The 27648-nt window shown below is 39.4% G+C and overlaps 1 long non-coding RNA gene across 1 annotated transcript; it reads right to left on the bottom strand.

Moving 5' to 3' along the window:
- On the bottom strand, nt 1-27297 carry LOC149961054 (uncharacterized). The gene is made up of 5 exons (XR_016480849.1): nt 27220-27297; nt 26943-27151; nt 26800-26886; nt 26697-26736; nt 1-42 (listed from the first exon to the last, which is right to left on the bottom strand). It is a non-coding gene; the product is annotated as an uncharacterized LOC149961054 (long non-coding RNA).
- Between the last annotated feature and the right edge of the window lie 351 nt (nt 27298-27648).

Raw genomic sequence — 27648 nt, 5'->3', positions numbered from 1 at the left:
GACAAATCCGCCTTCAGACTCCTTTTACCATCAAAGGATAAACTTCCTTCATGATCATAGTAGTAAAGGTCTAACCTCTTTGAGGGTTTTCCATGTAGAGGTAGACGTGGGGGTCAGCACCGGAAGTCCCCGCTTCCTTCCCCCCGTCAAAGGGGGTCGACATTTTCCTCCCTCTGCCTAAACTAGGTCAGGGAACTCGGGGTGAGGTCATTGACACGGGTTTCAGGTCACTCCCGCCAGGTAGCGCGTGATCACGCGATTACCACGCGTATACCACGCGTGTACTTCACGCTGATTGGCTGGTGTTTTGGCAGTGGATGAAGTCTACAACTCATAAGCATTTTGGCGTGAATTTAACATGTGTTTTGATTAGGGTAAGGATCAACAAGTAGTTACACTCTACGAAAAAGTTTATTATATGTTTGAATATTAATTGATGGCGGGGAAGCGGGTAAAGTTTGAGCGCTCCTTTAAAGGAATGCCCGTCGCTTTTCTCCGCGTTTCTCTCTCTCTCCATTGTTAACGCTGTGACAGGTTTTGATTGATTTAGAACAGGTGTTATTCGGTGTAGAAAGTACGAGGATCCCCCGTTGCTCTCGGGGGTGCATTCTATATACAGTAAAAGAATTTCAACGCGCCCGCCCCTCAGAGCGCTTCGCGAATTTATCGGGTCGGAGAAAGCCGGTTCGTCGCAAAAAGAATTTATTTCGGGGTTTTCTTTTAAACAAGCGTCCCATTCACACTCCCATATGGTAATTAAACGCGCGTTGGGGTAATTTTGACGATAAAACTCGATTTTGTCGTGAGTTTTTAAGTAATTATTGATATTAGATTCTTTAAGTTCGTAATTGTACCCATTATGGTCAGTGTGATTGGGACACCCGTGCCAGAAACACCCGAAAAATTCCCCAATTATTTAAGGGTCAGCGCTGTAAATGTCGGGGTGGTAGGAGGCTAAAAACTTTTCGCCCTCCAAAGATCGCGCCGTTTGAAACTTTACGTGCATTTTTTGCTCCAAGTAAGCCGCCCATCTGAGAGCCTTAACGGAATGCTTACCCTTGTACCCTGCTGGCGGGATAATAGCTATGGTATTTGGTTTCAGATACCGACTCAAAAAAATCGGTTAAAGCTCCAGGTAGAGTCACGCTTTTTCCCGCCAAAATGTCGAAATTGACCTTTTCAATGGCGTACTTTGTCAATACTTCTTTTAAATCAAAAACGATAAATTTTTGGGCGTCGTACTAAGTTTCGAAATTTGCCAATTGGTCGGGGGTGAATTTATCTACTTCGAAAAAGTATTTTTGAGGTACGGCGTCGATATAGTCTAAGGTGTCTTTTTTTAAGAAGGAATACGGCAAAAAACCCTTGCTTTCGCTTAAATTAAACATTTTGGAGAAGCTTCTGAGAGGGGCTGGAAAATAAGAAAAGCTATCTATAAATCTTATATTTTATTTGGGCAGAAACATCGCGAGAAGTTTGCAGCCTTTAAAGATAACTTTGGGGGTTATTGACCGGGCCAGAATACCTTTTAATAAGAGTAAACTGTCAAATCCAGACCCAAAATGCGAAATGCACGTAATGTTTTTAAAAAGTGGTTCGACCTTTGAATATTTGGTCTTACCCTTTTTTGCAACGACCTGACTCTCCAATAAGTAATCTAAAAACGTCTCGACGCAATTAAAGACGGTAAAGATACGGTAATTGTACGTTTCAGAGTAAGGACAGTCTTGCATAGCTGTAATGAGCAGAACGGGTTTGATCTCGTCATTGTCGACTAAAGTTTCAAAATCAAAGTAAAGGATTCTGGTGGAATTTTCTGGTAGAGTTATAGGTTGAACAAAACACGAATTTTGCGGGTGCTCAATTTTACAGTAATGACATTTCAAATCGCATACGTGCTCCCCTTCAAACTCTTTCCCGCAAGTCAGGCAACGTTTGAGTTGGTCACACGTGCCTAATTCTATATGCTTTTGGAAGCACGTATCCCCCGAAAAATATCTAAAGCAGCTGGCGCAACGTTTACTAGGTTCGGTATGGGAAACATTCGTGTCGAGACAACGCTTACAACTAACGGGACCCTCGCAATTGTGCTTCTTTTTTTCTTTGATATTCCCAAAAACTTTCAAACAAAATGGACAGTACCCTATTCCCCCGAACATGGCGGCGTAAGACCTCACTACGTGGACGTGGTTTCTTAATTTAAGGAGAAAGATTTTTTTGGGTTGAAAGTGGCCTAACTAAATGGGGTCAAAATTGGAATCGGAATCGAGTAAGATAATTTGATAATCTGGCAAGACATTTTGGAATTTAGGAATGTCTTTTATTTCAACAGGACCTGGGGGCAGTGTTGCGAATGTTTGACGAGCGAAAATCCCACAGTCCAGTTCCAAAATTTCCAGCCAAACCCCCTACACGTTTTTAGCCACGCCCCTTCCCAAAACTCAGCGGAAAACATTCCAAATATTTTCAAGTTTTGTAGGCCAGCGCCGCGAAAAAATTAAATAAAAATTACTAATAATTTTTATAAAAAAATCTATAGGAAATGTTTTATTAAGTCATTTTACCAGCTTCTTTGATTGAAACGTACGCTTAAATGAGCAGTATTTTTAAAATTGCAAGAGATTTAATATTATGTTTATTGTGATTATAGAAGTCTGATATTTTCGGTTTATGAATTTCTGGAAATAGTGCTTTTTCAAAAATTCAGGCCACAAATCCCACCAAATCAACGATTTTCGCTTAAAAATCCCTTTATCCCACACAGCCCAAAAAATCGCCAAAAATCCCACAATGTGGGATTTATCCCACACATTGGCAACACTGCCTGGGGGAACTTTTGACAATCTGTGTAACGCCAAGGCCACTTTTTTTTGTTTTGGATGGTTGACATTACGAATGTAATTTAGATCATGCATATTAAAATTTTTGGATTGGCCTTTATTTTTTAATTCTTGGTAGTCAGCAGGGCATTTTCCTACAGCTACAGCCCTGGCAAAGCACAGATTATCAGAATTGCGAATCGGAATAAAGGTAATGCCCTGTTCAATGTAATTTTCTAAGCACGCAATAGTCCTGTTACGAATACTTTTTCGACTACCACTCATATTGGTGTCTTGCAGAAGAATTATGTCGAATTTTAGAGGGGCTTCAAAGTATAAATTCTTATGGGACTGGGCTACTTGCTCGATACCACTTAAAATTCTATCGGCCGTCAACTCGTTTAGGTTCATAAATTGGAAATTAATGGGCTCTTCGAGTTCGTCCGAACTGACCGCTATTCTGATTCGACTATAACCCTGATTTTCATCGCTAATTTCGTTTAATAAGGATTGGAAAATTTCGTTTAATTGGGTTTCTATTCGCGCGTGATTGAGTTCGTCCAAGTTTTTAAACTCGCACTTGAATTCTAAAGTTTTACATTTGTATTTTTTGGAAGTCCGAGAGATAATTTTAGTAACCGAATAATAGTTCTCAGGTCGAAACCTGGTACTTAAATCGAGAGGGGCTTCTTGAGTCATTGTAATTTACGAATTTCGTCGTAGCGTTGAGTCACTTCCCTAAATAACCGCAGGACGTCGTGAATGTCTCTTCTTCCATTTAGGGTAAGCGATTTTGCTAATGAGGAACCAGAATTTTGGGTCAAGCAAGTGTGACCGGTGGCCTGGCTATGGCGAATTTCTAATTTATCGCCCTCAATTAGGTAAACGGCGTCTTGGTCCTTGACGTCTTCTAAGGCTGCTTTAAGCTGGGGTCCTGATTCTAGTTTAACGCATACACCCTGTTTAGTCGGTTGCAAACGACTAGATGCTACGTGCGTGGCGTAACGCCTTATATCTATATATATTTTTTGGTCAAAGGTCGTTATTTTAACGCCCAAATCTCCGAGCTCGGAGAATTCTAATACAACATCGTGCCAAGTGGTATTCTTTGTTAATTTTTCTAGGTCTTGCTTAGCCCCTTTCCCAGCTTCGCTTTTTTTCGTTAAATAATTGTCGAGGTTTAATTTTTTTTAATTACTTCGCCGACTTTCGATATCCTAGCGTATACTTCGGGCAACTGCACTGGTACTGTTGGTGGAGTGTAATAATCGAGCTTAATGTCGTCTCGGGCTGCCTAAGACATATAGAGATTCAAAAACTAATCTCGCTTAATTTTTTTTCAAAAACATAATTACCATCTTGCTGATCTTCTTGAGTCTCTGAGTCGTCGGGGAGAGCGATTCCGGTGTTAGTCGCTTCTGCGAAATTGACCGTTACGCAGAGCTGGGCAAAACTGACATTTAGTTCACCTTTCTCGAACTTTTTGTAGTTCGTTCGCCCAAAGTTCACTGCATGAATAATTCGGACTCAAACGTACTCCTTATCACTCTCAGCATGAATTCGGCGACACTTAAGTTTGACAAAAATTCTCCCGCAAAGAAGTTTTTTTCAATCGAGCTTTGGTACAAAGGTTCTTAGCAGAAAGGGAAAATTGGGTGAACGCTTTATTTGCGGTTGCACTGCGAAAAGTTCGATTAATGAACGAATTTTTCGTGAATTTTGAAAGAGAGTGACAATTGGAAAAACGTGTTATTTTCACTCGTTCTCCGAGAAGTTCGATAAAGGAACGAAACTTCTGTGAATTTTAAAATAGAGCGACAATTGGGGGAACGTGTTATTTTCACTCGCTCTCCGAGAAGTTCGATAAAGGAACAAAAGTTCTGTGAATTTTAAAATAGAGCGACAATTGGGTGAACGTGTTATTTTCGCTCGCTCTCCGAGAAGTTCGATAAATGAACGAAACTTCTGTGAATTTTAAAATAGAGCGACAATTGGGTGAACGTGTTATTTTCGCTCGCTCTCCGAGAAGTTCGATAAATAAACGAAACTTCTGTGAATTTTAAAATAGAGCGACAATTGGGTGAACGTGTTATTTTCGCTCGCTCTCCGAGAAGTTCGATAAATGAACGAAACTTCTGTGAATTTTAAAATAGAGCGACAATTGGGTGAACGTGTTATTTTCGCTCGCTCTCCGAGAAGTTCGATAAATAAACGAAACTTCTGTGAATTTTAAAATAGAGCGACAATTGGGTGAACGTGTTATTTTCGCTCGCTCTCCGAGAAGTTCGATAAATGAACGAAACTTCTGTGAATTTTAAAATAGAGCGACAATTGGGGGAACGTGTTATTTTCGCTCGCTCTCCGAGAAGTTCGATAAATAAACGAAACTTCTGTGAATTTTAAAATAGAGCGACAATTGGGTGAACGTGTTATTTTCGCTCGCTCTCCGAGAAGTTCGATAAATGAACGAAACTTCTGTGAATTTTAAAATAGAGAGACAACTGGGGAAGTGGCGTAGCTAGAGGGGAGTGGTCCGCCCCGGCTGCCCCCCATTTGGGCATGATTTCGGGGTGACACCCTGCACCCGACCGTGAAAAAATAAAAACTTTCACAAACTAGAGACTATAGTGAGTTGCAGGCTAAGAAAGACAAAATATATAGTACAATCGGCGCAAGGATGCCTCAGATCGTTTCCGGTCATTCCACCGCGCGAAATTTGAATTTGGCCATTTATCTGTCAAATTGGAATTTTGCTGTTTTTGTCGTCTTTTAGCGCCATCTAGAGACCGAAATTGGAATCTTTATTTTTAATTTCATAATTGTGGTGGCGAGCAAATTTAAAAGATTCCTATCATTCTTAAATTTAAAATAGTATTTATAATTATTTCTTTTTGTAAATTTATTTCTACGTCTTACCAGTTAAATCGGCAGTTTCTTTTAAAATAGTTACTACGCTTTCTGGGGGTAACGTTGTCTTAATGAGCTATAGACGTTTAAAATTATATTTTAACAATAAACCTTTATCAGGCTTTTTATAGTAACCTCTTGGGCTATTTAAAATATTTGGAGCTTCAATTATCGAACCTTCTTTAGCTGCATTCAGTAATTAAACTCATGACAACATGAAATTAAAAATAGATTCCAATTTCGGTTCCTAGGTGGCGCGAAAAAACGATGAAACTCACGAAATTTGAAATTGACCGTAGTGGTAAAATTTAAATTACGCGCGGTCGACTGACCGGAAATGGTCTGAGGTATCCTTGCGCCGACTGTACTATATATTTTGTCTTTCTTAGCCTGCAACTGACTATATTAAGTAGCGCACCATGATATCCACCCCGGTTGTCACCCATGCTAGCTACGCCACTGAATTGGGGGAACGTTTTAATTTCGCTCGCTTTCCGAGAAGCTAGATAAATAAATGAATCTTATCCGAATTTGGGAAAAAGCTTCATTTGTGGCAAGTTTCACCAATCGAGTTTAGTAAAGGAATCTTCTCATAATAATTTTATTGACAAGTATATAAAATTGATAAGGCGAAAGGATTCTTAAGCGAAGACGTATCGCTAGGTTTTTCGTATAGGAAATTTCATTTATCCAATGGTTTTCCCTAAAATCTGGAATTTTCTCATCGGGTATGATTTTCGTCAACCCTTGTCAATACCTTTCACTCTTAAAAACTTTAATCCGACCTCGCAACAATATGAGCAAAATTCTATTTGTTTGTATGTTTGTTTGGTGGTTGGTATGTATGTTTGTAAAATGGTTTGTTACTCTTTATGCACGCCCAAGATAATAGGCCTTTCTATAAAGTAACATAAGCCTTCTTGTTAAGATGTATCGAGCGCGTCACTCGTGACGTAGTAGTGACGTTTCACTATGATAGCCAATTAAAATTCGACGAGTCACCCTTTTTATAAAGATCTAACCTTCAAAACTGAACTGAACTCCTAAGTATCTCGTGGCGAAAGCGATACATTAAAACAAGTTCGGCAAGCGAAATGAGTTTATAGAAAGGCTTATTGTCCGATTCGCATGAAATTTTGTCTGCGGAGTTGTGGTGCCTGCTATGGCACGCCAAACCGGACAAAATTCGTCTACCACTCGCTATATTCATACTTTACCTCTTGTTATATTCATACTTGGTCTTGCTATACTCATACTTGGTCTTGGTATATTCATAACCTCTTACTATACTCATAATTGGTCTTGTTATATTCATACTTGGTCTTGCTATACTTATACTTGGTCTTGTTATATTCATACTTGATCTTGCTATATTCATACTTGGTCGTGCTATAAATTAATTAATTAATGTTTATTTTGGAGTTTTATTGGTTTATTTACCTCGGGTAAAAGGTAATTTGACTTAAAAAACCATGGCGGGCATTTTCCTAATTCGATTGAAGTTTTTTTTATTAATATTCTTAAAAACCAAATAATGAATTTAAGAAAATCGAGTATGTTATTATGGGCTTGAAACATATATCTGTTTAAAGCGGTGGTTGTGAAATGACTCGACTCTTTCAGCCGCGATAGTTTGGCCTTAGACCATTCCATTGGTCGTCGTATCCGGGGGGGGGGGGAGTTCATCGGGAAATTTGACTCTACGAATCGCGCTCTCGATTCAACGGGGCATTACACTCTTTTTCGCACCTTTATTTTACCCCTCTTAAATGCCTCCCACTCGTCGGCCATAGCTTCTGCCCTCAGCGGGGAGTCTAGAATCCACTCTTTGGGTATCCGTAATGGAGGATGGGGCTGAAAGGGAGAACACCAAACATGGACGCGCTCAAAAAATACCGCGAAAAAGAGTGTATACATAGTTTGCATCCCTACGTCATCAATGACGCAGTTCCAAGTATAGATATAAGAACCAAGAATAAATATTTAATTTGAGCAAGAATGAACAGTTCTTTGCCGCCATTTTGAAGGTGTAGATTTCTTAGTATAACGGGAGGGTTAATAGTTTCAATCGTCTGTTTGCGGATTTTAATTATTTTCAAATGATTAAGGAATTATTTTCACGTTAAAAATGGTTATCTGCCTGGTTAAAAATTGTTCAAATAGTTCAATTACCAATGGAGAGCGAAAATTGTTTATTTTATTCGATAGTGAAGGTAATTGTAAAAAGGATGACCGCAAAGGCCTAACTTTGATAAGCTTTGTTAACTTCTTTTCGTAGATATTTCTGTCGTAATTTGATATTTTATTTAAATAATCCGGCCTTAGAATCTTATCTGGCTTTGTTTAGGGCCCATTTAAAATTTTAAAGCATACGTTTTGTAGCTTTGACGAGATTACCAACAAAATGGCTACCTATTTAGTAGCTACGTGCGAAATGGTTTGAATTTTTGATCGCCCTCCCAGTTTCCTTGGAGACCATAGGCCCCTCCCTTCGGTGCAAACTATGAATACTATGCCGCGTCGGTGCTGAACACTTTCCCGCCCGGCACCTCCCTTTGGGGAATATCTCTATGGCTTCTAAAGTCTTCTTTTTTGTAATATTTAATGTCTTTGAATAAATTAATCTCAATCATGGGCGTAGCGCTCAAAAACATAAATTTTGACTATTTGATTTGGTTTTAAATTATTTGGCATTCCCATCAAATTTTCGCCCGTGAGCGTCGCAACTTTTGCAGTGTTTGAGAGAAGGCACTAAAATGTTCCATGTGGCGTTCACTCGCAGTGTTTCCCCCTCTTCAAATGCCCTAAATCAAGAAGGAGAAATTGGCCTCACGTTTTTAACTAAGATTAAATAATCCAAGGACAAGGTAACTTTAAAGAATTTGAATTAAATAATTATAGCAAAAACCAAAAAAAAAAAACTATATCCTTTCAAAAAGCTTTTATCTTCCGTAGCTTTACCTTTGGTTTGTATGAAATTTCTTTAGCTCACGAGATTACTTATAGCCTAAGTCCCGTAATACTGAACGATATATGTGAATGATAATCTATGACATAGTGATTGCGTAATAGAAAGTTATGGAAGAGGACACTATTCACTTCCTAAACTTTTCGCCGGTAGATGCCGGTTAGTTTTAGTGGCGTTTAAGTTTCAAATTTAAAAATATGAACTTTGAAAATGAAGCGAATGTTTATAAGTCTGATTTTTAAATCCCGATTCAATAATTCATCATTATTTTCACAAAGTAAGCTTTACTTATATTTGTAGTTCATGGTCTTCTGACACTGGCGTTTTAATTTTCAAAGGGACTTGGCTCATTCATCAAACAGCGGCGATTTCGCGGGCCGCGTTGTTACTTGGCACTTACAAAGACTAAGTTATTCGAGGACCCAGTGGCGCCGCCAGGATTTTTTCCCACGTAGGCCCTACAATTTGGGGCCCCCTCTTGGCAATTCCAACCAATTTTTAATATGTTTACTTAACCATAAGTAACATAATAAACATAAGTATGACACTACCTACTTACCTAATGCATTTTTTAATAATGGTCTGTTTCGCCATTGACAACTTAATTATTATGTGACTAAAGACTAATAACTCTCGGCGAATTCTTCTTAGTCTTTGGAAATCGCCGAGTGATACAGCCAAGACCCATTAAAAATTGAAATGCTTTCAAAAATGTAAATAACGCTTACTTTGTGTGAAAATATTTATGCATTATTATATCAGGATATAAAGCCCAGTTCACATTATACAATTAATTGGTCCACTTAAATGTATCCAACTAATTGTAAGCAAGAAAATTGTATAGTGTGAACAGACAAATTGTAACAATTGTCCGAGGGGCTGATCACACCGCGTAATCGGTGTACAGAGCCGTACCTTTGACTGTACTAATGGGATTACGCGTAATATTTGAAGTCCCTGCCTTTGGCAGTGCTAATCTTAGCGTAATCCGGTGTACAGATTTTCGAACAGTGGTTAGCCTCTCGCAATTGTCCCCACTTTTTACCTCTCCGAGGGGACAAAGTCCCCTAGGAGGGGTTATACAACGACCGTGTCTGTCTGTGGGTCTGTGGGTGGGTCTGTGGGTGGGTCTGTGGGTGGGTCTGTCTGTCAGGACTGCGAACGCGTTCGCATTTTCGGTGCAAAGTGTAATCACTGCGTACGCAGTTTCTCAAAGGGTTGGCAAAACCACCGTGTGACGGTGAGCGTTAACGGATGCATTTGCGGTTTGGTTTGGATGGTGTTTTTTCGCTCACCGTCGTGACGGTTTGGTGTATTACGTTTTTGTAATGTTTATGCGTAGGTTGTGAGTGTTGAATTTGTTGTGTTTGTGTTCTGATGGTTGTGCATGTTGAGTCTGTTGTGTTTACATGGGCGTTTTCTCTCCAACTTCTTCTTAATGACTTTGGGACGGACCGAGTGCTGAGTGTAATGCTACCTCTCAACGTCCAATGGCAGGGTTTCCACCAGTTGTACACGGTATTCGTCTTAGTATCAATTTGCGATCGCATCGGGCGGGATTTGAACCCGAGACCTCCTGATTGACAGGCGGACGTTCTACCACAGAACCACCGACACTTGTTACGCCTTATTGAAAATTAGACCTTCAGCTTTATCGGAAGCGTATTTAATAGAGTACGAAATTTTGGTTTAATTGAAATAGAATTGAAATTGAAATTATTGCATCGAAGAAATTCTAATTTAGCGTTTCTCTATTGATTAAAAACAAATGCGCCACCCAGGTTTCGAACCCAGACCATCCGGCTTGGCAGTCGAGCGCTCTACCACAGAACCACCGATAGCTGCTTAGATTCACTGAAATTAAGACAGGCATCGTAAGCATAATAGGTAATAAAGTCTTTTTTTATTAATGAATTTATGAAGGCCTAATCTGGTATTTTTTAAAGGTTAAATCTTGTTTTAGCGCAGTCAGCCGAGATTAGAGGGTTAAAGGGTAGACCCTGTGGGTGGTCCACTTTCTTAACGACCTATATATAGTTCTGTTAATTCAAAGGAGATAATTTAACGTTAATTGCTTTAAGAGGTGGCGGTTAGTCAAGTGGCTCTCTGTGCTTTGTTGATGGTAAGGTTTTTGCTTCTTGTAAATACATTTGGTGTGGATATTTGGATATCTACGATTTCTAACGCAGTCAATGATTTCTTGGGTGTGCGAGTCATTATATGATATTGGAAATTGGACGGCATTGGTCTTTTTCATGTGGTATGCGTCACAACGTCAACAGGAAGTGAACGAGTCGTCCACTACCAGATATCTACGGTATCTTCATCAAGGGCGAGTGTTGAAATAAAATGAGCGTTAAAGATGCGGCAAGTATTTCGTAAGCGAGTAATTCCAAAAAGCCTCTGTAGATATTTCTTTCATTAAAATTTGCTTCGTATTATATTTAACTGATAAACTTGTTCTGTAAAAGGGTTTAATTCAATTGTGCATTGTTATAGTACGTCTAACTTACTGTTGTAACTACTTAACTTATGATATTCTGAATAAATTAAAATTGGTCGTTCGTCTCAATTATTTTAATTATAATTAAAATTTTATACCGGGCGGGATAGAAATGGGTTAATATTTTTAACAAATAACTCTAAATTGCGGAGATATATCTTTAAGGGTTATCTCGAGAAATTAATACCACTAGGGATAATTCTACCGAGGAGAGGTATATTTTGGCTTGCCAACTTGTTCTGTTCACACTATACAATTTTCTTGCTTACAATTAGTTGGATACATTTAAGTGGACCAATTAATTGTATGGTGTGAACTGGGCTTAAAAAGAACTATTATAAACATTAAACATTATAGCTAGTTATTTTCCAATTTAAAACATGTGTTTTCGCTGGTATGAACAACCATCTGAAAGACACAAACTATACTACTACTATAACTAACAAAGTTACTTTATCAACTTATATACAGGGTGATTCAATAGTCAGTACAGAAATTTCTTGGGGTTGTAGGGGATGAGCTGAGAAGTATGCAGGTTTTAGTCGCGTTTCTCTGCGACGAGTTTAAAGAGAGCTAGAGGGCTTCAAAGTTTGACCTACTACCCCCTGGAAGTAGGCCGTTGCAAACACGCACCCATGAAGCAGAAAAAAAACTATTTTCGGGCTTTTTACCTACCCATTCGAAACTATCACTAGCCACGCGCGTAACTCCCCCTCAGCGGGAGGAGAAGTGACAGCCGCGTAAGGCACCCGTTGCGTTTTTGCTAACGCGCTTACCCCCTGGTATTATACAATGGGTATTATCCTTTTTAAATGGAGTAAATATAAACCCATAAAATATGTGCATTAGTTGATAGTCACAAGTTTGAAATTTTTCGGCAATTTCTCTATTAATTCAGCTACGGAAAATTTACCAATATGAAAAAATAGGGCCCCCTTTTTTAATAAATTTGGGGGGCCCTCTGGTTTTCCACGTAGGCACGTGCCTACTCGTGCATATTGCTGGCGGCGCCACTGAGGACCGTTGTCAATTCTTAGTAACCCAGAGCCTAAGCCAATGGAAACGACGTATTAAAATAATATCAAAAATGTTAGTAGCACGTTTCGTAAGTTTGAGGGCGGAAAGTCACTGGGGAAATGTTTGAATAAAGTCCTCCGATTGATGGCGCCAACAAGTATTAGGGATTAAAGCTATTCCATAACGTTATCTACCATTATTTACCACTTTTCCCATTTTATGCTGTAATGTTAATAACCATTATTTACCACTTTTCCCATTTTATGCTGTAATGTTAATAACCATTATTTAACAACTTTTATATCATTTTGTTATTTACCACCTCTTAAATACCACCCTTTCATAGTCGCTGGAAACTCCTTAAGCTAAATCTTTGATATTTGGTAGAATACTGTGATAAAATGACCATTTAGTTGGAATTTTTAAACCTGGAGGTATTTGGTCAAATTCTATGGTCATTTTTTAAATTCGATTTGACATAAGGTTTCTAAAAACCGAAATATTTGGTTTTTGACAAATACCTCGCATGGGCGCCAGCAGACATTATTTTAGGGGGTTCCTTCTTTTGCTCGGTGGTCACACAGAACGGTTAAATAAGTGAACGAGCTTAAACTAAAATTTAATAGGGATAAATGCTCTCCGTAAGTGATATAACATGCATTTAAAGTAATTGCTTCAGTACTCTACTCAAGTTTATTCCTCAAAATAAAGTTCGACAAGTTCAAGTAATACGTTGGTGCGTACGGGCCGCGGGAAATTGTGCACCTCCGCGATTTTTAACGCGATAAAAGTATGTTTAAAAAAAATTCTCGGACGATACTTCTCCCCGAAAAGGGTTTATTATAGACATGGTAGAACTCATTTAGCAAACTACGAAATATAGTCCCATTTTCATTTTGACTATACCTGACTTTAAAAATAATGCCTTCTCCTTACAAAAAAATTGAAATAGTGATTAAAATAGATTCCATAGTTCAACACAAGACAACACTTTATTAAACATTGTATAAGGAAATGTCAGCTCGTAGCTTTGACAATGGTGGCCATAGTGGTATACTTTTTGTTTTCTGTATATTATTGGTCACGTGACTGTGACGTACTACTTCCATGTCCCAATTTATTCGAGATTTCCCACCAAAACCGTCTTTGAGAAAAGGCGCAAAATTTCCGTCTCGATTTCCGTCTACTCCCCTTACAATACTTTTCAAAAAAGGGGAATTTTATTTTCGATTTCTTTCAAAAGTCATCTCATGTAGATTCTCATTGTTGAAATTAATTTCCAAACGCCCTGTACAATAAAATATGGCTGAGACAGAATAGTTTTTTAGTTGGTCAAGTTCTCATTTAACTTGGCCAAAAGCGCGCGGTACAAAGTTTTGATTTGATAGCGCGACGGTATGAAGCTAGAGAGAAAGCTAAGGAAACTATGGATGTATAAATAGCGAAAGACCAAGTTAGAGTAGAGAGAGAGAGTCGAAGTATGAGAGAGAGGTGCGATGTATGAATAGTGAACGACCAAGTTAGAGTAGAGAGAGAGAGTCGAAGTATGAGAGAGAGGTGCGATGTATGAATAGTGAACGACCAAGTTAGAATAGAGAGAGAGAGAGTCGAAGTATGAGAGAGAGGTGCGATGTATGAATAGTGAACGACCAAGTTAGAGTAAAGAGAGAGAGAGTCGAAGTATGAGAGAGAGGTGCGATGTATGAATAGTGAACGACCAAGTTAGAATAGAGAGAGAGTCGAAGTATGAGAGAGAGGTGCGATGTATGAATAGTGAACGACCAAGTTAGAGTAGAGAGAGAGAGTCGAAGTATGAGAGAGAGGTGCGATGTATGAATAGTGAACGACCAAGTTAGAGTAGAGAGAGAGAGTCGAAGTATGAGAGAGAGGTGCGATGTATGAATAGTGAACGACCAAGTTAGAATAGAGAGAGAGAGAGTCGAAGTATGAGAGAGAGGTGCGATGTATGAATAGTGAACGACCAAGTTAGAATAGAGAGAGAGAGAGTCGAAGTATGAGAGAGAGGTGCGATGTATGAATAGTGAACGACCAAGTTAGAGTAAAGAGAGAGAGAGTCGAAGTATGAGAGAGAGGTGCGATGTATGAATAGTGAACGACCAAGTTAGAATAGAGAGAGAGAGAGTCGAAGTACGAGAGAGAGGTGCGATGTATGAATAGTGAACGACCAAGTTAGAGTAGAGAGAGAGAGTCGAAGTATGAGAGAGAGGTGCGGTGTATGAATAGTGAACGACCAAGTTAGAGTAAAGAGAGAGAGAGTCGAAGTATGAGAGAGAGGTGCGATGTATGAATAGTGAACGACCAAGTTAGAATAGAGAGAGAGAGAGTCGAAGTATGAGAGAGAGGTGCGATGTATGAATAGTGAACGACCAAGTTAGAGTAGAGAGAGAGAGTCGAAGTATGAGAGAGAGGTGCGATGTATGAATAGTGAACGACCAAGTTAGAATAGAGAGAGAGAGAGTCGAAGTATGAGAGAGAGGTGCGATGTATGAATAGTGAACGACCAAGTTAGAGTAAAGAGAGAGAGAGTCGAAGTATGAGAGAGAGGTGCGATGTATGAATAGTGAACGACCAAGTTAGAATAGAGAGAGAGAGAGTCGAAGTACGAGAGAGAGGTGCGATGTATGAATAGTGAACGACCAAGTTAGAGTAGAGAGAGAGAGTCGAAGTATGAGAGAGAGGTGCGGTGTATGAATAGTGAACGACCAAGTTAGAGTAAAGAGAGAGAGAGTCGAAGTATGAGAGAGAGGTGCGATGTATGAATAGTGAACGACCAAGTTAGAATAGAGAGAGAGAGAGTCGAAGTATGAGAGAGAGGTGCGATGTATGAATAGTGAACGACCAAGTTAGAGTAGAGAGAGAGAGTCGAAGTATGAGAGAGAGGTGCGATGTATGAATAGTGAACGACCAAGTTAGAGTAGAGAGAGAGAGTTGAAGTATGAGAGAGAGGTGCGATGTATGAATAGTGAACGACCAAGTTAGAGTAGAGAGAGAGAGTCGAAGTATGAGAGACCTCGATGTATAAGAGAGAGAAAAAGTATAAATATAACGAGACCAAGTATAAATATAACGAGACCAAGTATAAATATAACGAGACTCAGTATAAATATAACGAGACTCAGTATAAATATAGTGAGACCAAGTATGAATATATTAAGACCAAGTATGAATACAACACGACCAAGTATGAGTATAGCAAGACCAAGTATGAGTATAGCAAGACCAAGTATGAATATAGCACGAACAAGTATGAATATAGCACGAACAAGTATGAATATAGCACGAACAAGTATGAATATAGCAAGACCAAGTATGAATATAACAAGACCAAGTATGAATATAACAAGACCAAGTATGAGTATAGCAAGACCAAGTATGAGTATAGTAAGAGGTAAAGTATGAATATAACAAGACCAAGTATGAGTACAGCAAGACCAAGTATGAATATAACAAGAGGTAAAGTATGAATATAGCAAGTGGTAGACGAATTTTGTCCGGTTTGGCGTGCCATAGCCTGCCGTCAGGTTTTAAAGGTGTCTTGAGTTAGCTAACCTTCGTAGTTTTTGCCCGCGGGCCCAATAACCCGTGACCGCAAGACCGAAGCACCTTGACCTCGCGCTGTCAAGAGACGCGGGTATTCTCTCGCTCCCCGGGCCGGGGTAGACTTTGGATAGAATATAATTGATTAAACTGACGAGGATACTACCCGAGGTGATAATAGCCGATTTTGTTGAAACTAGGTGGGTGTGTAGAACTTATGGTAACATAAAATTTCACCAAGGGAAAAGTTGCAATGGGCATTAGTTTTGCCATGGCAACCGAAAATGTTTTTGACAACACAGTATGTATATTTTCCCTTTGAAAATAACATGGGAATCTGAGCACTTCTAAGGGCCCCTGTAAAAAATAATGATAATAAATCTAATTAAAATTGTAAATTTTGATCGAATTCAAACAACTTAATTCCATTTTATTAATTTCGATAAAATTCATTTATTATCGTCGATTCGGCGATAAGTTGCCAAATACAAATTTTTTATCTTCATATTTCGCTTTTCTCCATTTTTACCGATTCTGATCAATTTTTACATATTTTGATCAAATTGACCAAAATTTATCAAAATATCATAAAATTAATTACATTTGTCAATTTTGATATTTTTTTTTGCTAAAATTCCCATGTTATTGTCAATGGGAAAATATACATACCGTGTTGTCAAAAACGTTTTCGGTTGCCATGGCAAAATTTATGCCCATTGCAACTTTTCCCTTGGTGAATTTTCATGTTACCATAAGGTCTACATACACAGCTAGTTTCAACCAAATCGGTGATTATCACCTCGGGTAGTCTCCTCGTGAGTTACAAAAAAGTGCCAGAGCCATTGGCGTAGCTAGGGATTTTTCCTAGGGGGGGCCATAATCGGCCGGCCACGTCAAGGTGGTCACTGACTATCAGCGCATGCGTAACTTCCTAATTTTTACCTTCTTAGAATATGTACAGGTTTTGGAAAATAATTAGATAAGTAGCTAATTAAACTAATCAATTCTCAAAAACACGCACATGAACGGACTTTCTTCCGAATTCCGAATAACTATAAAGATTTCAAAATTATATTTTCCCATCTTATCCTACTTAGATACTTAGCATTATTGAGAACAAACACGTATTATATACAACGGTATATTAGTATTACCTAAACAAATTTTTATTTTATCTTCGGTGGTCGTTCACCCTACTACATAAGAAAAATATCGAACGCTCGAGGGAAACGATAGTTATAGTTTCACTTTGTATTATTTAATTTCAACCCTGGTTGGATCTTTCGATTTTAAACGGTTAATTCAGGTTGTTAAATTTGTTAACCAATTACAATATGTGTGTAATAAAAACAGAAAAAAAAGAACTTACGTTATAATCCGATTTCATTAGGGGTAATATTCAGACTGAACACACTCGGATAAAACGGACTCTACGGTCTACCTCACGGTTATTGCTACGTTAGTAGCCGTCGGACTGATGAAGCAAAATTCGTATTTTATTTTTATTTTATTAAAAGCAAGATGGAACTGACGCTTCTTTTTTTGTAGACTTGGTCATCCAGGACTTTGTTTTAGATCTTAAAAGATAAGATTCGCCCGGTTGGATTAGCCTAACGAAATCGCACGTTCTAGAATTTTCGAAATGAAAGTGAAAATAAAACCTATCACCTCTAACCTTTTTACTTTCCCAGAGACAAACAGAATGAGGAAGGGTATTTTTCTAGGGTGGGCCCAAAGCTTTTTAGGGTGGGCCCGGCCCTCACTGCCCCCCCCCCCCTAGCTACGCCTATGGCCAGAGCTTATTGGGTCAGCATCGTTTACAAAAACAAAACAAAAGAGAGACCAAAAAAAACGAAAAATAGGAACGGATTAGGTCGATCCCATACATTTGTCCAATCTAGTTTAAATAGCACCAACTGAAGAACGCGATTTTACAGCAGACGGGAGAGAGTTCCAAGAATTGACCACACGATGGGTGAAGAAAAGTCGTTTGGATGACGTGACACATCTGGTTTTAAATATTTTTTGAGCATTTCTACCACGGCAAAACACTTTAAAGAATTTATCTGTGGGCAGATCATATAGCCCATGCAAGAGTTTAAAAGTCTCAACTAAATCAATCCGCCAACGTCTGGTTGCTAGCGATTGCATTCCGAGCCTCTTCAAGTGTTCTTCGTACGAGCACTGGTGAAGGCGAGGAACCATCTTGGTAGCTTTACGTTGCACACGCTCAAGGCACTCTATGTCCTTAATTAAATGCGGACTCCATATACTGGAACAGTATTCTAGGTGCGGGCGCACATACGTGTTGTATAGAATCTTGACCGATTTCTCATCGCGACGAGAAAAAGAGCGACTTAGTAGGTACAGAACACGGGACGCCCTTGCCACTGCACACGAAAGTGGACGGTGGGGCTCATAAGACTCGAGACTTGAATACCCAAATCACGAACCTGGTCAGTGGGAACCAAAGGCCCACCGGACGAGTGGTAGGTAGAGCGTGGATTAGTTTTACCGAGGTGCAAGACCGTAGATTTAGTAGCGTTGATGCTCAAGGAATTGGTGCTGGCCCAGGCCTCCACGGCAGTGAGATCTTCCTGAAGTGTGCGGCAATCCACTTGAGTACGAATGCGGCTTCCCACTTTGTTGTCGTCTGCAAACAGTTGAAGAGACGAATGTTTCACAGCCATGGGCAGAACGTTGATGAAAATAACAAATAGCACAGGGCCCAAGACTGAGTCCTGGGGGACCTCGCTGGTGACCGGTTGCCAAGCAGACGTTGAACCACGGTGGTAAACGCGCTGGCTACGGTCAGCCATGAAAGAGCCTATCCAGTTGATAAGTGTCGGCGGAACTTCCAGATTGCGCAGCTTGGACAGCAACAATGAGTGCGGGACCGTGTCAAAAGCTTTTTGAAGATCTAAGTAAATTAAATTGTAGTCGAGGCCGTCATCCAACGCGTCATAGACCTCGTTGAACGTTGCCAAGATATTTGTGAAACACGACCACCGGAGAAGAAAACCATGTTGTGCGGAAGAGAAGAAACCGCGGCTATCGCGGTGAACGACAACCGAGTCTCTCACAGAGGAATGCACGTGAGACTTTTTGGGTGGAGGTCTTCCACTTTGCGACTGTTAGGCTACTTTTTCAGAGGAATGACGTCAGCCTTTTTCAAAATAGACGGTAGAATACCCGTAGACAACGATTGCTCGTAGATAACGAGCAGAGGGCCATCCAGAATTGAGGCACCTTCTTTTAGGAGACGAGGATGGACTCCATCCGAACCGGGAGATTTATCGATTTTAATGTGTGACAAAGATCGCTTGACTAGGCTGTATGTCAACCCAACCGGATGGGGTTCGGTAGAGGCTTTGGGCTCAGAAAGCGGAGCGAAATCGCCGAGAAAGGCCGCTTCAGGGTGAGGCTCATGGCGAAAGACCGATAGGAAGAAGTCGCTCATGAGACCAGTGATGGTAGTAGGATTACCAGACACCTGGCCATCAGGAAGTTCCAGGACCACAGGAGGAGCCCTGTGCTTTGTAGTCCGTACAACGTAGTCGAAGAACGCCTTGGAGTTCGAGCCTACCTGTTCGACGAGGCGGGATTCATAACTATATTTGGCTTTTCAAATATGGGAGATGAGAGCATTGCGGTGAACCGAATACTGATGACGAGAATTGGAAGTTCGATGTGTACGGTAACGATGAAATTCCCGACGCTTGGCCAGGATTATGGCCTGAGTAACTTTGGTCCACCAGGGTTCACGACGAAGTTTAGTGGTGTTGCATGGCGTAGTAGTAGAGACTGGCAACGCTTCAGCTCGTGCTGAGAAGATAATGTTTGAGAAACAGTTCAATGCTATTCTTAGGAGAGTTAAGAGACCAGTCTTGGAGGGGCAATGCGGCTCTATAAAGTTCGTAGTCCTCACGGCCATAAATGTATTTAGGCTCCGAAGGCAAGGCAATGTCTGATCCGTCAGACAAATTGTATGCAATTTGAAATAGCAGAGTGGCGTGATCACTTTTCCTAAGTGGGGCATTAATTTTCAAAGACGAGACATGATCCCAGTCAAAGGTAAGGACCAAATCCAATATATTAGCCTGATCAGTTCCGCGATACCGAGTTGGGCCATCGACGTGTTGGTGCAAGAGGGTTTCCCGACAGGTCTGAATAAATTTGTAATCAAACGACCGCGTGCCTCGCGAAGTAACAGAGTTAATCCAGTCGATAGAGGGAGCGTTGAAGTCCCCAAGGATAACCACACGATCACCCAATCGACAAACCCGGCTGATCGTGTTCAATAACAGTTTATCAAAGTCGGCGGTAGCAGACGGGGAACGATAGCAACAAATCACAAAAAAAAACAAGAACGACCGTACAGGTCGGAATCGTCAGACTAAGATGTTGCTAGACGATAAAGTAGCGTTGAAACTTCCTTCCAAGGATGCTCTCACATACATGAGACAGCCGCCTTTACTAGAGGAAGAATCACAACGAAACGAATCGTATCCTTGAAGAGCATAGGCGCTGTCAGTAATGCCCTCGTGAAGCCAAGACTCAGTGATAGCAATAATATTGGGGCTGTCACGAAATACTACCGGTCACAGTTCGGTTAACTTGCATAGAACCGATTCAGCGTTGGTGGATAAAATCGTAAGAGCAGTAGGGATGGTTTCCGCGAGGGCAGGTAACACCATAGGACTTACGGGAATGGTAGGTACGGGATGGAATGTTGGTGCCAAAGGCGATAATCCGGAAATCAAGATAGTTGAAGGCGAGATTAGGTTGTAGTCGCATAGTCCTACGTGAATTTTTAGGCCCATTTTACGCTCAACATATATCCAGAAGTAAAATATAAGTGTGACACCGTAAATCATAATTTTCTTTAATTATCGGCGAATCCTACCTTGGGCTGCAGTCGCGTAGCAAAAAAAAATAAGTTTTTGTGGGTTACTGGGCGTTTCGGTTAGTCTAAAATAAAGTGATGGAAAATTGGCACCTGACGGAAACATTATTCCCACTGTGAAATGAATTTACATATTTAAATATTTTGAAAACCTAGAGGGAGTCTGTCTATAAAGCTAATAACCTTAGAATTATCGGGATACGCACACTTCTCAGGTATACGTATATTATACACTTCCGATGTAGCTTTGTTATTATTGGGTTTCAAAAATTTTATCAAATGTATATATACACTCAACTCATACGACTTTAAACATAATATTAACTGTAGGCTTACAGGTGATAGTTCTTCGCATTCCTATGTAATTATATTTATGGAATAGATCCCACATTGTAACTACATGTATTGTGAATATTGCCAGCAACTACAATGCCAATGAGAAGTCTGAATTTATAGGTGGCCGTCGCTATCACTTGGGTGTAGAAAATCGGGATTTGGGTTTGATGATTTTATGTTTGGGTTTTCTGGTTCTCTGGGAGAGTAATTTTTTATTTGGACGACTGAATAAAACGATATAAGAGGCAGTGCCGCGTCCAATTGGGCCTACCTTTGACTGTACTTTTACCACCGTCTCCACCGGCTCTTAACATTCACATACTTCGCCCCCCCCCCCCCCTCGACGAATTTCTGGCTTCGCCATTGGTTGAAGGTTTGTTTAAGGTTTTTAGATAAAATGGGGGTTGCGTAACACTAGGGCACTTAACAACCTTTGTTTTAATCCGCGGCGCAAGACAGCGAGCGCCGCAAAAATTTAAAAACAGCTCAAAAAAAAGCTCGTGTTGCGCAGAGTCTCCTTTCAACGAAAAACACTTCAAGAACCTTGTTAGTGAAGTTTATAAACGCGCATTAAGTTTTTTACTAATTTAAAATATATCTAAGCGGACACATCAGAATTTGATTTTTAAAGATTTCTTTATTTCTTTAGAAGGGTCGGTTTTATCGTTTTACGGCTTTGATTCTAGTTAGTTTTTTTGATACAAAAATACAAAACAAATAAAATTAGGTGGTGACATCAATGAAACTCGACGCGGGTGTCTTGAATACCTGAGAAAGTGGGGGGTAGGGGAATCGGAAAATGGGACCCATATGTCGAAATACCGCGCCAACCCGCTGACCATTTCCCCGTCTTCAAGAATTCTTGGCAATAGACAGTTTCAACAAACCCATTTCTAGGCATTTAGGTGAACATCTAGCAATTTCCTATACATTGCAGACGCTCACGTTACCGTCTAAAAAACAGTGAGCTGAAACTGTTTAATGTCGACAACCAAGTGATGGGGTGAACGCGTTATATAAGAATGCATAGCGGTGTTCTTATGGTTTTACCCCTTAGCGTGAGATAATTAAGAGGGGTAAGAAAATAAAATGAATTCCTTTTTCGACAGGGGGGAAACGTTTTCCTGAAAGTAGACCTTTATGAAACCATAATAGACCTACACTAAAAGGTGGGCAAAAATTTCAATTTAACATGTAGAATTCGAATTTATGTGAAGACCAATCAAAGTCCGCTGTTTTGTTACAAGTCGTCTGAGATGCAGACGACGTGAATATTTAAAATAAGCAAATACACATGACCAGATGGTGTTCTTCAAATAAATTCAAATTCTGCAGGCTCGGTCGACATTTAGACTAAAAAAAATAGTATAGGTCTATAAACGCGAATTTCAGATAGATTTAAGAGAATTGACAAGTTAGCTTGACGAAATGATGGCTTCGAAAACCACAAACTAGAAGTTCTATAACTTTGTAAGAAACCAAATTTGGTTGGGTAAATATGCGGTACTTCGGCTGATATCTCTTCTTGGCGAAAAATTAACAATTACGACTAGCGCCTGTGAAATATTGTAAGCCTAAAGCGTCGGATAATAGAATTATGAAGTCATTCTTATTTTACTGGTGACTATTTAGAGCTGAAACTTTAAAATAAGTAAATAACAATTCAGCATTGTTGGAAAAATAAAGCCTGGTTTTCACTTATTTTAGGCGTAAAAATTCTGTGTCGAGGAAAACGTTTTTCTCGTTTCCGCTCTGGGTCGGCGGTAAAGCAGCTATTTTTTACGGTAGATTTTTTGGTGCCTGATCAGCACCTTTTGAACTATCGCAATTCTATAACCAATTAGATTTAATATTTTTTTAAATATCCGGTTTCGATGTCGAAGTGGTATACAGCAGAAGTAAATAGGAGAAGTGGCCCTCTTCTAGATTTTGGAGAGGCGTAACTTTCTCAAATATTTAGCGCCTTTCATTTTCGGCGGGAACTCGCGCTTGAATACATTGTTCATAATAAATATTTTACTGTATTAAAAAAGTCTCATTTTCAACTTTGTACAGACAAGGATTACCAAGAGCGGAGAACTTTATATTGGATGTTAATAGCAGCTACTAATACCGAGGGGTCGGACATTTACCTAAATCCCGTACACTTTGTCTAAAATCACAAAATCTTTTAACTCTCTCTGTGGTAAATAAAGATTGAAATCCCAAAATCACTTCAAAAATAATGATAAAAGCTAGGATTTGATATTCCCGATTGATTGACTTTTCGTTTGATTTTGTAACGCAAACGGTCCGCGAGTAATAAAGCGAACTTCTTGGCGTCCGATTTCAAAATAATTAACAATGGCGACCACGGTTTTATACACCTAATCGATTAACGTATCGTTCGATTTTATATCGCAAGTGTATTGAGAGTAATCGAACGAACGACGGAGGCGACGGCTGACTACACTGTACGTTACTAACACATTCCAACCCTATATAGGGACTGTGTGTAAAAATGAACCAAGGGGCAGGTCAGTTCTTTGAATTTATTGATATTTTAATTGAAATGTTTATTGTTTACTTTTTATTTTCAGCAAATGTTTATTGACCATATCTAATTATATTGATAGCTGGTATCGGTAATTCAACTAACATTAAGTTAGTTGAATACTTTAAATTGGTGGAAATAAGGAAGAATCAACGGGGCATAGCTCATGTAAGGGGGCAATTGCCTTATTTACCCCTGACTTCGCCCCTGGTTTTACTCTTTAAAAAGGTAAGATGGAAAACCTTAAAATGATTTTACACAGAACCTTGAAAGGTAATTTAAAAACATCGTATTGCGAAAAACAATAAAAACACTTTTAAGAACCTCAAGGTTTCCAAAAATATCTCTGTGAAAAGGTATTTCAAAATACCTGCACACAAAGGCATAACTTAGTACTTCAGAAGGGTCGCAACCCGAAATTCTTATTTTTGTTTCTAAATAGCGACCTTTTGTAAACAGTGTAGCCTTTTTTGGTACACACAATCCCGTAGATCACATTTAGTTATTCATTCTGATCATTCTTAAGTATCACACTTATTTGCTACATCTGATCATACGTTGTTTTGATAAGTGTCACACTTATTTGCTACTTCTGGTCCTAATTTGTTGGAATGTTGTTAATTTTTTATTGTCACACTTATTTATAATTCCTGGTCATAAGTTGTATTGATAAGTAAAACACTCATTTGTTATTTGTAATAAGTGTCTCACTTATTTTTACTTCTGGTCATACGTTGTACAATTATTACAACGCGGAAGACCCTCGGGAGAGAGAGATTAATTATATAACACGAACAAATACATGTATAAAAGCGTTTAATCTTAGAGCGCGCGCGCTGGCACCGTTCTAGTTACGGCACTGAACAGTACGATGAATCTAACGTAATCACGTGACGTATCTTATAATAATAGTAATAATCAGCTAGGCTAATAAAGAACTTTTCTACCTCTGATATAAATTATATTTAAGCGACCATTACCGAACGGCATAGCAAACGCGTCTTTCATTTAGCGAATGGTTTACAGAATTATTAATAACTGACCTTAGCGATAATTATTTTATTTAACAAAATGAAACTAACTAAAATTTTGGTCGTCTGACGAGAAATGAGAGCTAACGATTATGCGGAAAAGCGGATTGCGAACAACTCGTGAACGAGCGGCTCTCGAAAATTCTTGGTGACCAGTCGCTCTATGCGTACGAAAATTCTAGAGACGTTTGTTTCCCGAGCTATTATTTCAAAACTCCTTCTAGAGACGCTCGATTAAAAACTGAAATTCCAAAGAGACTTTCACTCTTGTTCGAAATCCCCGTTGTAATTCCGCTCTCACTCACGAACGGCTGCCGTGAAACGTTAGAAGGCGCTTCAGATTCAGTGAGCGAGATTTTTCAAAACGAACCATTTCGCAAAATGCCCACCACTGCAAGTCTGAAGAATTGCATTTTATTTGAAGAAATTTAAACTAGCTCAAAATTTCGTTGTCTGACGAGAAATGAGAGCGAACGATGCTGCAGAAAAGCGGATTCCGAACAACTCCTGAAAAAGCGGCTCTCGAACTTTTTAGAGGGTGGTCGCTCTATTTGCACGAAAATTCTAGGTAAGAACTGAATGAGATCCAACGGCCAAAAGATTGGTTCGCTCATCGAACTATTCTTCCAAAATTCGTTCTAGAGACGTTCGCTTACCGAACTATTACTCAAAACTCATTCTAGAGACAAGCTCACTTATCGAACTATTACTCAAAACTCATTCTAGAGACAAGTTCGCTTCTCGAACTATTTTTCCAAAACTCCTTCTAGAGAAGTTCGCTTAACGAACTTTTATTCCAAAGCTCGTTCTATAGAGACGTTCGCTCTTGTTCGGAAATCCCCGTTGTAAATCAGTTCTCGCTCTCGAACGACTGCCGTAAAACGTAATAATGCGCTTCAGATTCAGTGAGCGAAAATTTTTCAAAACGAACCATTTCGGAAAATGCCCACCTCTGCCGTTACGCGATTTCTTTTATACTGGCAAGGTAAGAGGGTAGGAACAATATAATCGCGTGACGGTTAACGAATGAGTCATATTAACAGGTGTTTTCAATATTACAAATAACCCTTTGAGCTGTCAAAATGATTAATTACTTAACGGTCAACGAAAGCGTTATAACAGGTAGCTATAGAAATCGAGATGTGCTTGTGTCTAGATTGACTGGACTAATATGGTCTTAATAGGTCTTTGCATCATTTTCCCCACAATATCCCGGAATGAACCGGTTTCTACCATGACTATGCGAATTTTGCGAATTACGTCGCTAAAAAAGGATTGTTCACTAACCCGGCCATTTTTCCTAATTTCGCTACAAGCAAATAAAATCGCGTGACCTCAATTTGACAGACGTAATAATTCGAGAAATATGACATAATTAATAGGTTTTGCGATTCTCTCGTTATGTGTATTGTCTTAAACGTCGCGCCGAAGTCACCATAGCAACGGGGGATCCTCGTACTTTCTACACCGAATAACACCTGTTCTAAATCAATCAAAACCTGTCACAGCGTTAACAATGGAGAGAGAGAGAAACGCGGAGAAAAGCGACGGGCATTCCTTTAAAGGAGCGCTCAAACTTTACCCGCTTCCCCGCCATCAATTAATATTCAAACATATAATAAACTTTTTCATAGAGTGTAACTACTTGTTGATCCTTTACCCTAATCAAAACACATGTTAAATTCACGCCAAAAATGCTATCCATATAACAGTTCAATGACCCATAACGGTAATCCGCCCAGTAACACACTACAAACTTTACCCCCCCCCTCCACTTGTTCATTGTACATTTTACGCGCTTACATCATCATAAACCAAAACACATGTTAAATTCCCGCCAAAATGCTAATGAGTTGTAGACTTCATCCACTGCCAAAACACCAGCCAATCAGCGTGAAGTACACGCGTGGTAGACGCGTGGTAATCGCGTGATCACGCGCTACCTGGCGGGAGTGACCTGAAACCCGTGTCAATGACCTCACCCCGAGTTCCCTGACCTAGTTTAGGCAGGGGGGGGGGGGAATGTCGACCACCTTTGACGGGGGGGGAAGAAACTGGGATTTCCGGTGCCGACCCCCACGTCTACCTCTACATGGAAAATCCTCAAAGAGGTTAGACCTTTACTACTGATCATCCATAAATATATGATTAACTAGCTCTAAAATACAATACATTTGTTCTTAATTAATATATTATGGTGTTTCATGCATAAGAAAGTTACTTGTTAAATCAATGGATGTTTTGGGTGTAGATGACGTTGGTATATCTCTCAGAGATAATTCCAAAGACTTGTCTACATCATTGCCAACTAACAAAAACAGGTTAAATTTGTTCTATATACTAAATAATTAATTTAAATAATACCTGTTGAATTGTCACACAGGGTATGTTCTTTAGGAATTGAATTTCCTTTTAACGTTGGAATAGCATCCCAAACCAGACTATTTCTAGAATCATTCATGAAACACTTGGTTTCAAAATGTTCGGCACACACAGTAAAGGACTTATAAAGTGAAAGATAAGTTTTCTCTTTCAGGACACTATGACCGGAGTTTGCAACCCAAGTCTTAGATCTATAAATTAAAGCAGCAACATTAATTGTTGACTATAGCAATTAATATCTCAACAAATGATAGTTTACCTTTGTTCATTTTTAGGAAATTAAAAAAATTATAAACCTTTTCTATTACTTCTTTCATTTTTGCAATCAATGAAAGCGCAAAAAGAACTACTACTATAAGTTTTTGTAGCCATAGCAAATATATTAAGTGAAATTAATTTTGAACTTAACTAAAACACTTTTGAACTTTCGCAAAAGAAAACCGTTGAAGAACTAAATCACTAACCACCAGTTGATCGTCACGTTTATTTTTTTACAACTAGTTTTTTGCTTAGCTACTTGATGGCGCTGATGCTTCAAAAAAACCTTCAACTTAATGCTCCATAGATCAATCCAGTCTATGTAGCGATAGCTTATATAGTCTTTGGTAGGAAAGAAACATTTCCCAAACCGTATTCATTTTTCACTAACTATGTCCGATACCGGGTCTTCGCGTAGTTCCGCAAGTTC

This window comes from Leiobunum rupestre, chromosome 1 (assembly GCF_980474605.1).
Source record: "Leiobunum rupestre chromosome 1, qqLeiRupe1.1.hap1, whole genome shotgun sequence".
NCBI lineage: Eukaryota > Metazoa > Arthropoda > Arachnida > Opiliones > Sclerosomatidae > Leiobunum > Leiobunum rupestre.
Note: the sequence above shows the minus strand (reverse complement) of the source record. Positions and strands in the feature narration are given on the sequence as shown.